Source organism: Ascaphus truei, chromosome 22, assembly GCF_040206685.1.
Source record: "Ascaphus truei isolate aAscTru1 chromosome 22, aAscTru1.hap1, whole genome shotgun sequence".
In the NCBI taxonomy this organism is placed as follows: domain Eukaryota; kingdom Metazoa; phylum Chordata; class Amphibia; order Anura; family Ascaphidae; genus Ascaphus; species Ascaphus truei.
The window spans coordinates 1,253,129-1,270,162 of NC_134504.1; positions in this window are offsets into that span (position 1 = coordinate 1,253,129).

The following is a 17,034-nucleotide window of genomic DNA, read 5'->3' on the forward strand; positions in this document are numbered from 1 at the left end:
GGGGGTATGGAGAGGGAGGGAGAGAGAGAGAGAGAGAGAGAGAGGGAGGGTAAGGAGAGAGAGAGAGTAAGGAGAGAGAGAGTAAGGAGAGAGTCACTCACCCCCTCTCCCCTCACTCACCCCCTCTCTCATCCCCTCTCCCCCCACTCACCCCCTCTCCCCTCACTCACCCACTCTCTCATCCCCTCTCACCCCCTCTCCCCCCACTCATCCCCTCTCCCCTCACTCACCCCCTCTCTCATCCCCTCTCACCCCCTCTCCCCCCACTCACCCCCTCTCCCCTCACTCACCCCCTCTCTCATCCCCTCTCACCCCCTCTCCCCCCACTCACCCCCCTCTCCCCTCACTCACCCCTCTCCCCTCTCTCATCCCCTCTCTCTCACCCCCTCTCCCCTCACTCACCCCCTCTCTCATCCCCACACCCCCTCTCCCCTCACTCACCCCCTCTCCCCTCTCACACCACCTCTCCCCTCTCACACCTCTCCCCTCTCTCATCCCCTCTCACTCACCCCCTCTCCCCTCACTCACCCCCTCTCCCCTCTCTCATCCCCTCTCACCCCCTCTCCCCTCACTCACCCCCTCACTCATCCCCTCTCACCCCCTCTCCCCTCACTCACCCCCTCTCTCATCCCCTCTCACCCCCTCTCCCCCCACTCACCCCCTCTCCCCTCACTCACCCCCTCTCCCCTCTTTCATCCCCTCTCTCTCACCCCCCTCTCCCCTCACTCACCCCCCTCTCTCATCCCACACCCCCTCTCCCCTCACTCACCCCCTCTCCCCTCTCACACCACCTCTCCCCTCTCACACCTCTCCCCTCTCTCATCCCCTCTCACTCACCCCCCTCTCTCATCCCCTCTCACCCCCTCTCCCCTCACTCACCCCCTCTCCCCTCTCTCATCCCCTCTCACCCCCTCTCCCCTCACTCACCCCCTCTCCCCTCTCTCATCCCCTCTCTCTCTCTCACCCCCTCTCCCCTCACTCACCCCCTCTCCCCTCTCTCACCCCCTCTCCCCCTCCCTCATACCCCTCTCCCCTCACTCACCCCCTCTCCCCTCTCTCACCCCCTCTCCCCTCCCCTCATCCCCTCTCCCCCTCCCTCATCCCCTCTCCCCTCACTCACCCCATCTCCCCTCTCTCATCCCCCCTCTCCCCTCTCTCTCACCCCCTCTGCTCTGTTAGGACAGGATGGACTACAGGCGAAGAAAACAATCGGCAGACAAATACTCGCACATTCAGACGCCTTGAAGAAAAGAGATTTGGAATAAATGTCCAAGGAAGGAAATTAAGTCAAATCTTTGCTGTAAGCAACGGTTACATTTAGTTTAAAGAAAACCAATCAGATTGTTACATTATTTACAAAATTGATGTGTTTTGATGGCTACAAGGGATTGCATCTTTGACGTCTCTCCACTTGCCAATGACTGACCCATTATCGATGAAATGTGTTTATTTTTACCCTGAGTGATTTTCGCCCTGCGCTTCATGGGAAGTTTTGAATTGTATTTAAATGAGCTATTTAAAGCAGTTATTAAATGTTTTCTTTATTAAATGTTATACTATAATGCTAGACGTTACAGCTAGTATACAAGTATGTGTTTATTTAACACATATAAAACCTTCCTGGAACAGGATCCATATTTCTGTTTAACCCCCCCCCCCCCCCCCCCTTGCAGCTTCTGCCAGTCAGCTCCTTATTTCAGCTGCATGTATATTTGCTCGGAAAACACACAGGGGATTATGCAGAGAGGTACGTGCCAGAAAGGCTTAAATTCGCCATAGGATTGGCATTTAATTTAGTCCTATGCAGGGTACTCCGGTAGACCGGTGTGCAGTAAATTGTGAAGTTGACGAGTTTCACTTTGCGTGAAACTCGCCATTCAGAGGCGCGCGGTAATTTGTCCACAATAAAGCCAACTTTTGTTGGTGGGCAAAATTTCACTCAAACGCGCCATATAGTAGCTCCGATTGGCGGCATACATGCGCATCGGAGCTACTGGAATCGTGCGTGTTTTTACAATGGCGAAATCACGCTTCTCGCCACACGTCTGGCTATACATTTTGGAAATTAAATAAGTCTGGCGGATTTGACTTTTCCCGCCAAGTTCTCGCCACGAACTGTTTGAATGCGGCCACAAACCTGGCGAAAATGTCCTTACCATACCTCTCTGCATAAGCCCCTCAGTGCCTGTGGAACACACACACACACACACACACACACACACACACACACACACACACACACACACACACACACACACACACACACACACACACACACACACACACACACACACACACACACACACACACACACAGTGCCTGTGGAACTGATACATTTGTTGCATTTGTTGCATTTGTTGCATTTTGTCGTGGCAACCCCATTAGTCCTCCTGGCTTAGGTGAGTTTCCCTTACTCCCCTGTCTGTATTCACAGGTAGTCTCACCCTCAGACTGTTCCTGTTCCCAGAAAGCCATATACTTCCTTTCCCCCCAGTACACTGAGTGAGCGAGTACCTGCCATATACTTCCTTTCCACCCAGGACACTGAGTGAGTGAGCACCTGCCATATACTTCCTTTCCACCCAGGACACTGAGTGAGCGAGCACCTGCCATATACTTCCTTTCCACCCAGGACACTGAGTGAGTGCAGTACCTGCCATATACTTCCTTTCCACCCAGGACACTGAGTGAGTGAGTACCTGCCATATACTTCCTTTCCACCCAGGACACTGAGTGAGTGAGTACCTGCCATATACTTCCTTTCCACCCAGGACACTGAGTGACTGAGCACCTGCCATATACTTCCTGTCCCCCCCAGGACACTGAGTGAGTGAGCACCTGCCATATACTTCCTGTCCCCCCAGGACACTGAGTGAGTGAGCACCTGCCATATACTTCCTGTCCACCCAGGACACTGAGTGAGTGAGCACCTGCCATATACTTCCTGTCCCCCCCAGGACACTGAGTGAGTGAGCAGCTGCCATATACTTCCTGTCCACCCAGGACACTGAGTGAGTGAGTACCTGCCATATACTTCCTGTCCCCCCAGCATACTGAGTGAGTGAGTACCTGCCTTATACTTCCTTTCCCCCCCAGCACACTGAGTGAGTGAGTACCTGCCTTATACTTCCTGTCTCCCCAGCATACTGAGTGAGTGAGTACCTGCCTTATACTTCCTTTCCCCCCAGGACACTGAGTGAGTGCAGTACCTGCCTTATACTTCCTGTCCCCCCAGGACACTTGAGTGAGTGAGCACCTTCATGCTGTCAGCCCCAGCAAGGCCTTTCTGTTTTTACACACGCCTTACCGGTGATACTCAGCACTTCTAGAGAAGCACTCTCTACCCACACTTCTCCATCTGCAAGAACACTTTGTTTCCTTCACTTTGCAATAAAACTAAGAAAGACAAAAGGACGTGTTGTGCTTTGGAAGAGGGAAGGCATGAGTAAGCTAACTGGAGCTATTCATACGTCGCACGTGACCCTGATTCCAGGATAGAAATGACTTTCTCTGGACAGACCGTAGGATTAGACGTCAGGCAAAATCCTGAGAAACTTGTATGGGTCACAGAGAATGTGTCCTGTCTTCCCACCGGGGAACCCAGCGCCTTCATTCAGGTGCAGGTGATCCCGCTCACCCTCCTTAGGGGAGGTCCCAAGTGCTATACAGTATATACCATATATATCCCTCAAACCAACCTTGAAACAACATGGGAGAGACAACTGTGCACAGAAAGGAGCACACCTGGGGTACCTGGGAAATATGCTGACATGGATATGCAAAGTGTATTTAAATCACTTCAATTAGCATATCTCCCAGGTATCTTGTGTGCTCTTTTTGTGGCTAGGTGTCTCCATGTGCCCTCCTTCCCCCCCCTCCCTCCTCCTTCCCCCCCTCCCTCCTCCACCCCCCCCCCTCCTCCATCCCCCCCCTCCCTTCTCCTTCCCCCCCCTCCCTCCTCCTTCCCCCCCTCCCTCCTCCACCCCCCCCCCCTCCTCCATCCCCCCCCTCCCTTCTCCTTCCCCCCCCTCCCTCCTCCTTCCCCCCCTCCCTCCTCCTTCCCCCCCTCCTCCTTCCCCCTCCCTCCTCCTTCCCCCCTCCCTCCTCCTTCCCCCCCTCCTCCTCCTTCCCCCCCTCCCTCCTCCTTCCCCCCCTCCCTCCTACTCCCCCCCTTCCTCCTCCTTCCCCCCCCTCCCCTCCTCCTTCCCCCCCCCCTCCCCTCCTCCTTCCCCCCTTCCTCCTCCTTCCCCCCCCTCCTTCCTCCTTCCCCCTCCCTCCTCCTTCCCCCTCCCTCCTCCTTCCCCCCCCCCTCCCTCCTCCTTCCCCCCCCTCCCTCCTCCTTCCCCCTCCCTCCTCCTTCCCCCCCTCCCTCCTCCTTCCCCCCCCCTCTCCCTCCTGCTTCCCCCTCCCTCCTCCCCCTCCCCTTTCCTCCTCCCCCTCCTTCCCACTTCCTACCCCATCCTCCTCCCCCCTCTCCCTTCCCCCTTCCTCCTCCTTCCCGCTCCCTCCTCCTTCCCCCTCCTTCAACCTTCCCCCTTCCTCCTCCTTCCCCCCTCCCCTTCCTCCCCCTCCCTCTTCATCCCCCTCCTCTCTCTCCCTCTCTTCCTTCCTCTCCCTCCCTCTCTCCCCCTCCCCCGCTTCATCCCCCCCTTCCCCCTCCCTCTCTCTCCCCCTTCTCCCTCTCTCCCCCTCTTCCTTCCCCTCCCTCTATCTTCCTTCCTCTCTCTCTCACCCCCCCTTCCCCCTCCCCCTCTCTCCCCCCCCTCCCCCTCTCTCCCCCTTCCCTCTCTCCCCTGTAACCCTTTCTGCTCAATTTTTGCAGGCTATTTACAATATTCAACATCCCCAAACAGTTTTGAAAATACCACAAGAAAGCAAAACAATCATTCAGCGCACTGCTTTTATTATTGATTTATTTTGAAAATGATACTTAAAAATCAAGTGTAACAATGTATATAGCGCCATAAATGTACATAGTGCTTCACAGTAGTAATACATATCATATAAATAACAAATAATATAAATAACAGATCATGGGAATAACTGCTTCAGACATACTGTAAAATTAACATTAAGGAAGGAGTCCCTGCCCCGAGGAGCTTACAATCTAATTGGTAGGTAGGGAGAATGTACAGAGACAGTAGGAGGGAGTTCTGGTAAGTGCGTCTGCAGGGGGCCAAGCTTTGTGTATCAGGTGTCCATGATTATCCAGTGCTACTCAAATGCTTCTTTAAGCAGATGTGTCTTAAGGTGGGTCTTAAAGGTGGATAGCGAGGGGGCTAGTCGGGTACTGAGGGGAAGGGCATTCCAGAGGTGTGGGGCAGTCAGTGAGAAAGGTTTAAGGCGGGAGAGGGCTTTAGATACAAAGGGGGTAGAAAGAAGACATCCTTGAGAAGAACGCAAGAGTCTGGATGGTGCATACCGAGAAATTAGGGCTGAGATGTAAGGAGGGGCAGAAGAGTGTAAAGCTTTAAAAGTGAGGAGAAGAATGGAGTGTGAGATGCGGGATTTGATCGGAGGCCAGGAGAGGGATTTCAGGAGGGGAGATGCGGAGACAGATTTAGGAAAGAGTAGAGTGATTCTGGCAGCAGCGTTTAGGATAGATTGTAGGGGAGACAGGTGAGAGGCAGGGAGGCCGGACAGCAGGAGGTTACAGTAATCAAGACGGGCGAGAATGAGGGTCCGAGTCAGAGTTTTAGCAGTTGAGTAACAGAGGAAAGGGCGTATCTTTGTGATATTGCGGAGGAACAAGTATGTAAAGCTGTAATTTCTGCAATAAGGGAAATAATTATTAGGGATGAAATAAAGAGACGAGGTTAGGAAACATCTTCAATGAGATACTCAGGCCCCTATTAATTCAGAGATATTGTATTATTGTTACTTTAACCCTGCGGGGACTGCAGGGACACTTTGCGTTGTCACTCAATGGTTCAAATCCAATCAGTAAAGTATTGGAACCTAGATCTCATTCGAGTTTTGTTTTTTCCTAGACAGTTACTTGGTGCATGTGTAAGAAAGGGGTTAATTTAACAATCATCATTTAACTCACAAACATATAACATATATTGCCTCTTATCTGGCTTCTACATGGAGGTGCTCTGCCCCTTCTGCTCTTTGCTGTTGACTTGCAGTGGCTGCTACAGTACTTTCCACCAATGGTCAAATACCATCAGCAAGTGGCAGGAAGCCAGTCCTGAGACTTAACTGGACCCTCATTGGACCTGTCAATTCTCATTGATTGTCTGTGAAAAGTATTTATTCTGAGTCAGTGTCACTAATTGTTAGCATTAGCAGCCTGATCGGCTTCAGCGGACTCTGACAGAACTCATACAAGTTCTTGTTCCAGAACCCCTAAATCTCAGTGGGTTCAGGCCTTGCAGATTGGACATATCTCTGACACCCCCGTACTGAGCCTGGTCCTTGTATAACGGGGTATGGAAGAACGGGGTATGGAAAAAGCCTCCGATATGATTGGGTTGGATGTGGTAATGCGGGTCGGAAGTGGTTCTATTCTGCAGTGTCGGATCTATCCCTCAGCACACTGCAGCATGTTCTGCTCGGAGCGGCAGCGTATGTAACACGCTTCTTACCTCCGGTACTGGTGGCTAAAGAACTGAAACGCTGAGTTATGTATATTATCTCTTAGGCCTGGGACATGCGCTGACCCGTGCTGACCCGTGCTGACCCGTGCAGCTGCAATGAGAGCGGCTTTAGCAGGGGCTCGCGCACGCGTCAGCGCGCTTGGGGAAGCGTGTGTCTGACGGCGTTTTGACATTTCCCCGCTTGCCGGAGCGCAGGGCCGGTCACGTGAGCGGTTTGCCCAATGAGGGCGAACCAGCTCCGTGACGTCACTGGCCCGCCCCCTGATGGCGCGCTGTGTAAGGCCAGGGAAAGCTTTCCCTGAGCCTCAGCACGCCTCAGCACGTGTTTAAGGCACTATGTCCCAGGCCTTATGCAGTGCTGACAGTGTATGCAGTGCTGACAGTGTATGCAGTGCTGACAGTGTATGCAGTGCTGACAGTGTATGCAGTGCTGACAGTGTATGCAGTGCTGACAGTGTATGCAGTGCTGATAATTGTATGCAGTGCTGACAGTGTATGCAGTGCTGACAGTGTATGCAGTGCTGACAGTGTATGCAGTGCTGACAGTGTATGCAGTGCTGATAATTGTATGCAGTGCTGACAGTGTATGCAGTGCTGACAGTGTATGCAGTGCTGACAGTGTATGCAGTGCTGAGTGTATGCAGTGCTGACAGTGTATGCAGTGCTGACAGTGCATGCAGTGCTGACAGTGTATGCAGTGCTGAGTGTATGCAGTGCTGAGTGTATGCAGTGCTGACAGTGTATGCTGTGCTGACAGTGTATGCAGTGCTGACAGTGTATGCAGTGCTGAGTATATGCAGTGTTGAGTGAATGCAGTGCTGAGTGTATGCAGTGCTGACAGTGTATGTAGTGCTGAGTTTATGCAGTGCTGACAGTGTATGCAGTGCTGAGTGTATGCAGTGCTGACAGTGTATGCAGTGCTGAGTGTATGCAGTGCTGACAGTGTATGCTGTGCTGAGTGTATGCAGTGCTAACAGTGTATGCTGTGCTTTACATAGACTTGTGCAGACACAATGAGTCGCTGCCCCAGGGAGCTCACAGTCTAATTTTGGTGACTGTGGCAAAGGGAGCGCTGACAATGGCATTTACCCACTTCAAAGGCAGTGACATTACCAATGAGTTACTCTTCCACATATTTATAGCAGCACTGGGAGGGAGAGTCGGGCAGTAATGAGTTAAGCAAGCACTGGGAGGGAGAGCTGGACAGTACAGGGTTAAGCACACGCTGGGCGGGAGAGACTGCCAGTAATGGGTTAAGCACGCACAGGGAGGGAGAGTTGGGCAGTACGGGGTTAAGCACGCACTGAGAGGAAGAGTTGGGCAGTACGGGGTTAAGCACGCACTGAGAGGGAGAGTTGGGCGGTAAGGGGTTAAGCACGCGCTGGGAGGGAGAGTTGGACAGTAAGGGGTTAAGCACGCGCTGGGAGGGAGAGTCGGGCAGTAAGGGGTTAAGCACGCGCTGGTAGGGAGAGTTGGGCAGTAAGGGGTTAAGCACGCGCTGGGAGGGAGAGTCGGGCAGTAAGGGGTTACCCACGCAGTGGGAAGTAAGGTGCTCATAGTGTGAGGAAGAGGTACAGGTCTGCAGGGGACGCCTTTATAGCGGGGGAGAGTCGGGCAGTAAGGGGTTAAGCACGCAGTGGGAAGTAAGGTGCTCATAGTGTGAGGAAGAGGTACAGGTCTGCAGGGGAAGCCTTTATAGCGGGGGAGAGTTGGGCAGTAAGGGGTTAAGCACGCGCTGGGAGGGAGAGTCGGGCAGTAAGGGGTTAAGCACGCGCTGGGAGGGAGAGTTGGGCAGTAAGGGGTTAAGCACGCGCTGGGAGGGAGAGTCGGGCAGTAAGGGGTTAAGCACGCAGTAGGAAGTAAGGTGCTCATAGTGTGAGGAAGAGGTGCAGGTCTGCAGGGGACGCCTTTATAGCGGGGGGGGAGAGGGGACTACATTTGAAACCATATTTGGGGGAGATTTATTTGGAACAGAATTTCCTCGTCTCAGCGGTTTCTTTGGCTGCCAACACATGGCCAGATCCAGACAGGATCATTCATGATCAGGTCTTATTTCTAATGCTGTAAGCAGTATCCCCTCAAGGTTACGTTTCATACTACGGAACAACAGCTAGCGCCGCATCTCAAGGCTCGCCCGCGACTTCAAGATGTCAAGTGAATCCCAGCAGCAAATGGCTCGGCCAGCTGAGGCGAAACCTGAGCCAGGCCTCATCTAAAGATATTAACTTGAACTTTTATTTCGCATATTATACTGCGTGTCCGCTTTCCACGTCTCCAATCACCCTCCTGTAGCCCATGTTTGGGCTGTTAAGTGGCGCCTCGGAATAGATCTGGCAGAGCAGCTTAGTCTGTACATTATAAAGAGGGGCGTCCGTGGGGGACAGAGAAATAGTGTGTGTGTGTGTGTGTGTGTGTGTGTGTGTGTGTGTGTGTGTGTGTGTGTGTGTGTGTGTGTGTACAGACAGTCCTCGCTTTTCCCACAGAATGCGTCCTGCTAACCCGCGTTAGATACGGGACAGTCGGAAAGCGGGACCCATGTTATTCGGCGGCGGTTTCCGTCGAATACACAAAAACGGCGGCGGGTAATGCGATTTTGGACTGCATTATGCGCAGTCGGAAAACGCATTCGACAGACTGCAGAGCGTCGTAAAGTGAGGACTACTTGTATACACAGCACATTAAAACATACATACATACACACACACACACGTGTTTATATACTGTATGTGTATATGTATGTGTGTGTATGTGTGTGTGTGTGTGTGTGTATATATATATATAGGGAACCATGTTGAATGGTTTTGAAGCAAAAGGTGGCACTGTGTGCTCTTTTGCATGTCTTTTCCCAGAATCCCTTGCTGCAGTGGAAGTGCTGGGCGATAATGGTGAAAGGCGGGGTGTTGCAGACCTGTCTAAGACATGCAAATGAGCATACAGTAATATTTCCATTTGCTATATATATATATACACACACACACACACACACACACACACACACACACACACACACACACACACACACACACACACCGATGGTAACCATGCCCCCTAATGTTTTCCTTGTAGTTTGAAATAAATTGCGTGTTTTGAATTTGTTTGTTTTTTTAACTGATGGGAAAAAAAATCTAAAAAGACTTTTGAACACTTTTTTCCTAAAAGTTGGACCGTTTTCTTAATAAAACACAGAAAAATGAATCCAAGGATGAGCTTGTCCTGGGGTTTTGCTAAAATTTTGCTCAGATTTGAAAATCTCTTCCAAAGTTCGACTCGAATTCTTCGGATCGAGTGTCGAATCCGCACAATTCCCATGTTCCACTAGAAAACCGTCCCACCCTTAGTGTGCGCATATATATTTGGAGGGAAGACAAAGAAGTCTCCATGCTACTAAATACCCGGTTTGGGGTATCATAAAAATATAAATATATATATAAAAATATACAAGAAATAGTTTGAAAGATCAGAGCCCAGTTGCCCATATTTACTAACTGGTGCTTTGCCATAAGACACCTCTGGTGCTGGAAGATACTTTATGACCCATTTGGTCCTATGGAACAGTGCTGAGAAAGGGTGACCCAATATCTGTTAATAGCAATACTCTGTCACAAACCCGCAGGGGTTAATGTCGCCCCCTGACAGCTAAAGATGCTAAAGACCTGAGCGCTGAGGGTCTTTAACTGACTGCACCAATGTACTCGCACACACTGATACACAAACATTAACACACTGATACACAAACATTAACACACTGAGACACAAACATTAACACACTGAGACACAAACATTAACACACTGAGACACAGACATTAACACACTGATACACAAACATTAACACACTGATACACAAACATTAACATACTGAGACACAAACATTAACACACTGAGACACAGACATTAACACTGATACACAAACATTAACACACTGAGACACAGACATTAACACTGAGACACAGACATTAACACACTGATACACAAACATTAACACACTGAGACACAAACATTAACACACTGAGACACAAACATTAACACACTGAGACACAGACATTAACACACTGATACACAAACATTAACACACTGAGACACAGACATTAACACACTGAGACACAAACATTAACACACTGAGACACAGACATTAACACACTGATACACAAACATTAACACACTGAGATACAGACATTAACACACTGAGACACAAACATTAACACACTGAGACACAGACATTAACACACTGATACACAAACATTAACACACTGATACACAAACATTAACATACTGAGACACAAACATTAACACACTGAGACACAGACATTAACATACTGAGACACAAACATTAACACACTGAGACACAGACATTAACACTGATACACAAACATTAACACACTGAGACACAGACATTAACACACTGAGACACAAACATTAACACACTGATACACAAACATTAACACACTGATACACAAACATTAACACACTGATATACACTGAGACACAGACATTAACACACTGATAGACCCTGAGACACAGACAATAACACACTGAGACACAGACATTAACACACTGATACACACTGAGAGACAGTAACACACTGAGACACAGACATTAACACACTGATACACATTGAGACACAGACAATAACACACTGATACACACTGAGACACAGACATTAACACACTGATACACATTGAGACACAGACATTAAAACACTGATACACAGACATTAACACACTGATACACAATGAGACACAGATATTAACACAGTAACACACTGATACACACTGAGACACAGACATTAACACAGTGATACACACTGAGACACAGACATTAACACAGTGATACACACTGAGACACAGGCATTAACACACTGAGACACACACATAAGCACTGATACAGTGTATATATAGACTGATATGCATAGATTAGCACTTGCGCACTCATACACATTCAGATACACACAGACACACACATGATAACATTCTGTTATTTACTGTTATACTGGTGTATGTATGTGTGTATATATATATATATATATATATATATATATATATATATATATATATATATATATATAACGTTCTATGTATGTATATATTCATATATAGTGCTCTGTATGTATATCTTTATATATAGTGTTCTATGTATGTATATATATATATATATATATATATATATATATATATATATATATATAGCGTTCTATGTATGTATATATATATATATATAACGTTCTATGTATGTATATATTCATATATAGTGCTCTGTATGTATATCTTTATATATAGTGTTCTATGTATGTATATATTTATATATAGTGTTCTACCTATGTATATCTTTATATACAGTGTTATATGTATGTATATATTTATATATATATATAGTGCCCACACCTGTACTTGGCGCTTTATATGCAGGAAAGCGTCTCCGCTCAGATGAAGAGACCTGTATCCCAGAACCGGTCCGATCCCTTCGTTGCATTAAATTGGGTTCTTTTCTTGACCAAGACATTGGTAGGTAACACCTGTAACCATTTCAGTGCCAACGGTGACTGCAAAGCTACTCTGCCACTGAGAGGTTAACAAACATATAAATTAGAGAGAAATGTTTAGGTTTTAGCCAACAAGTGCAATGAGTTAAAGGCGAGGGGCTGGTCCAGGTCTCCTCCCTCCTGCCCCAGACTGGACCAGCGCTCGGCTCTCCGGGGCTTTTATACACAGCTTTTGCTTAGGCAGCAAACATATATCCTATGTATAGATAGAGACTGTTCAAATGATCGGGCTAATGGAAGTAACACTTGTTTTATATTAGGACTATTAATAACATTAGTCCCCCAGCAGTATCTGCACAATCAGCGGGAATATTACACACAGGCACTTTGCAGTCACGTGGCCTCTCTCAGCGTGGTGTGCAAATCCCATACTGTCGCACACTTGGCCTCTCTCAGCGTGGTGTGCAAATCCCATACTGTCGCACACTTGGCCTCTCAGCGTGGTGTGCAAATCCCATACTGTCGCACACTTGGCCTCTCTCAGGGTGGTGTGCGGGTCACATACTGTCACACACTTGGCCTCTCAGCGTGGTGTGCAAATCCCATACTGTCACACACTTGGCCTCTCAGAGTGGTGTGCAGGTCCCATACTGTCGCACACTTGGCCTCTCTCAGGGTGGTGTGCGGGTCCCATACTGTCGCACACTTGGCCTCTCTCAGGGTGGTGTGTGGGTCCCATACTGTCACACACTTGGCCTCTCTCAGCGTGGTGTGCAAATCCCATACTGTCGCACACTTGGCCTCTCTCAGGGTGGTGTGCGGGTCCCATACTGTCGCACACTTGGCCTCTCTCAGCGTGGTGTGCAAATCCCATACTGTCGCACACTTGGCCTCTCAGAGTGGTGTGCAGGTACAATACTGTCGCACACTTGGCCTCTCTCAGGGTGGTGTGCGGGTCCCATACTGTCGCACACTTGGCCTCTCTCAGGGTGGTGTGCGGGTCCCATACTGTCGCACACTTGGCCTCTCTCAGGGTGGTGTGCGGGTCCCATACTGTCGCACACTTGGCCTCTCTCAGGGTGGTGTGCGGGTCCCATACTGTCGCACACTTGGCCTCTCTCAGAGTGGTGTGCGGGTCCCATACTGTCGCACACTTGGCCTCTCTCAGGGTGGTGTGCGGGTCCCATACTGTCGCACACTTGGCCTCTCTCAGCGTGGTGTGCGGGTCCCATACTGTCGCACACTTGGCCTCTCTCAGGGTGGTGTGCGGGTCCCATACTGTCGCACACTTGGCCTCTCTCAGAGTGGTGTGCGGGTCCCATACTGTCGCACACTTGGCCTCTCTCAGGGTGGTGTGCGGGTCCCATACTGTCGCACACTTGGCCTCTCTCAGGGTGGTGTGCGGGTCCCATACTGTCACACACTTGGCCTCTCTCAGCGTGGTGTGCAAATCCCATACTGTCGCACACTTGGCCTCTCAGAGTGGTGTGCAGGTACAATACTGTCGCACACTTGGCCTCTCTCAGGGTGGTGTGCGGGTCCCATACTGTCGCACACTTGGCCTCTCTCAGGGTGGTGTGTGGGTCCCATACTGTCACACACTTGGCCTCTCTCAGCGTGGTGTGCAAATCCCATACTGTCGCACACTTGGCCTCTCAGAGTGGTGTGCAGGTACAATACTGTCGCACACTTGGCCTCTCTCAGGGTGGTGTGCGGGTCCCATACTGTCGCACACTTGGCCTCTCTCAGGGTGGTGTGCGGGTCCCATACTGTCGCACACTTGGCCTCAGGGTGGTGTGTGGGTCCCATACTGTCGCACACTTGGCCTCTCTCAGGGTGGTGTGTGGGTCCCATACTGTCGCACACTTAGCCTCTGGGTGGTGTGCGGGTCCCATACTGTCGCACACTTGGCCTCTCTCAGGGTGGTGTGCGGGTCACATACTGTCGCACACTTGGCCTCTCTCAGGGTGGTGTGTGGGTCCCATACTGTCGCACACTTGGCCTCTCTCAGGGTGGTGTGCGGGTCCCATACTGTCGCACACTTGGCCTCAGGGGGGTGTGCGGGTCCCATACTGTCGCACACTTGGCCTCAGGGTGGTGTGTGGGTCCCATACTGTCGCACACTTGGCCTCTCTCAGGGTGGTGTGCGGGTCCCATACTGTCGCACACTTGGCCTCTCTCAGGGTGGTGTGTGGGTCCCATACTGTCGCACACTTGGCCTCAGGGGGGTGTGCGGGTCCCATACTGTCGCACACTTGGCCTCTCTCAGGGTGGTGTGCGGGTCCCATACTGTCGCACACTTGGCCTCTCTCAGGGTGGTGTGCGGGTCCCATACTGTCGCACACTTGGCCTCAGGGGGGTGTGCGGGTCCCATACTGTCGCACACTTGGCCTCAGGGTGGTGTGTGGGTCCCATACTGTCGCACACTTGGCCTCAGGGGGGTGTGCGGGTCCCATACTGTCGCACACTTGGCCTCTCTCAGGGTGGTGTGCGGGTCCCATACTGTCGCATGGGGACCTGACTATTTTTCACTGGAGTTAGGAGGTGCCCATGCTGGATTTGTGCTGTCCTGAGGAAATACTTCACGGAAAGGGTGGTGGATTAATGGAACCGCCGCCCAGCAGAGGTAGCAGAGGTAAATACAGTAAAGGGATTTTTGTTTTAAATGGCTTCAAAAGATAAATAATTAAAAAAACTAGGATCAAATTGGGTGTGAGGTTTTATGAGAGATAGGAGAATGGCCGGACACGGGGGCCCTGGGTTCTTACAGTATCTGATGTCAAATTCTACTGTACGTTTCACCCACACGAGGGGAAGTTTGCTGCTGTACAGTGCATCGATATGAAGAAAAGATGGGTGCACGAAGCTCATACTTTGGCAGGTGTCTTTGTCCTATGGTATTGACCCATATAAGAGCACAAACAAATTCATGTACAGCAGCCAATATGTTCCTGTGTATATTCAGGACATCCTTGTAATCGCTCAACTATAATCCATCCAACACAGTCCATGCATTCCATGCTACTTAGACTATTTCAATCATATTTTTATTGGCTCACCATTCGTAACAATGAATGCATTATTTGCATGTCAAGAGAGCTTGGCGTCCTGTACATCCGTTTGGCTAGTGGACAAAGTTACGGACCCTGTAGGCTTCCCTAATAATAATAACTCAGGAGGGTTTCCCGTATCACAATAACTCAGGAGGGCTTCCCTCATAACAATAACTCAGGAGGGCTTCCCTTATCACAATAACTCAGGAGGGCTTCCCTCATAACAATAACTCAGGAGGGCTTCCCTCATAATAACTAAGGAGGGCTTCCCTCATAACAATAACTCAGGAGGGTTTCCCTTATCACAATAACTCAGGAGGGCTTCCCTCATAACAATTACTCAGGGGGGCTTCCCTCATAACAATAACTCAGGAGGGCTTCCTTTATCACAATAACTCAGGAGGGCTTCCCTCATAACAATAACTCAGGAGGGCTTCCCTTATCACAATAACTCAGGAGGGCTTCCCTTATCACAATAACTCAGGAGGGCTTCCCTTATCACAATAACTCAGGAGGGCTTCCCTTATCACAATAACTCAGGAGGGCTTCCCTTATCACAATAACTCAGGAGTGCTTCCCTCATAACAATAACTCAGGAGGGCTTCCCTCATAACAATAACTCAGGAGGGCTTCCCTCATAAAAATAACTCAGGAGGGCTTCCCTCATAACAATTACTCATGAGGGCTTCCCTCATAACAATAACTCAGGAGGGCTTCCCTCATAACAATAACTCAGGAGGGCTTCCTCATAACAATAACTCAGGAGTGCTTCCCTCATAACAATAACTCAGGAGGGCTTCCCTTATCACAATAACTCAGGAGTGCTTCCCTCATAACAATAACTCAGGAGGGCTTCCCTCATAACAATAACTCAGGAGGGCTTCCCTCATAAAAATAACTCAGGAGGGCTTCCCTCATAACAATTACTCAGGAGGGCTTCCCTCATAACAATAACTCAGGAGGGCTTCCCTCATAACAATAACTCAGGAAGGCTTCCCTCATAACAATAACTCAGGAGGGCTTCGCTCATAACAATAACTCAGGAGGGCTTCCCTCATAACAATAACTCAGGAGGGCTTCCCTTATCACAATAACTCAGGAGGGCTTCCCTCATAACAATAACTCAGGAGGGCTTCCCTCATAACAATAACCCAGGAGTGCTTCCCTTATCACAATACCAAGCATGTGTTAATCAAGTTCAACAATGTTATTGGCAGCCATTAAAGTGCCATCACTCATCACAATAGCTTCTTGTACTCCACATTCTCTCTCCTGTTAACAGCTTCTCGCTTTGCTGCCATGAAATACTTGATCCCAATAATAGTAACAGAATGTTTTCAGAAATAGTTGCGATTTCCATTTGGATTCATTTATTAAATTAATTTGTTTAATGATCTTCATTATAGTGCCACTGGGGTATATATTTAAAGGAGGTCCCATGTGATTAAATCAGTCAGTGGCTCCAATGTGGATGTACAACTGGATGCAAGTGGTATGTCTTCAGATAATAAAGCCAAAACCTGCCAGTGAGACCGATGTGGCTGCTCCTCCTCACCACTCGTAGGTTATACCCCATGAGCATTCAAGGATCATTTTCAATACTGGTCCCGCAGGTCATAAAGAAAGTGAATAAGAAACCCCTGGGGTAAGTACTCCCAACTTGCAGAATATTCAGACTCCGTTGGCGTGCTTCCTGCTGATGAATATCAAGGAGCGGTTCCAAAAAACAACAGCAAAAAATAGACTTTGACAAGGCGCCGTGTAGCGCCAAACGCATCAGAGTATTTTTTGCCCCTGCCATACTCCATGATGTCACCCATCCAAATAAATTGCTTTTACTATATCTTTTTGTGCTTAGCCCTATCATTTTTCGCAGTGCGCCACTTTTTCTCCATTTTTTAGA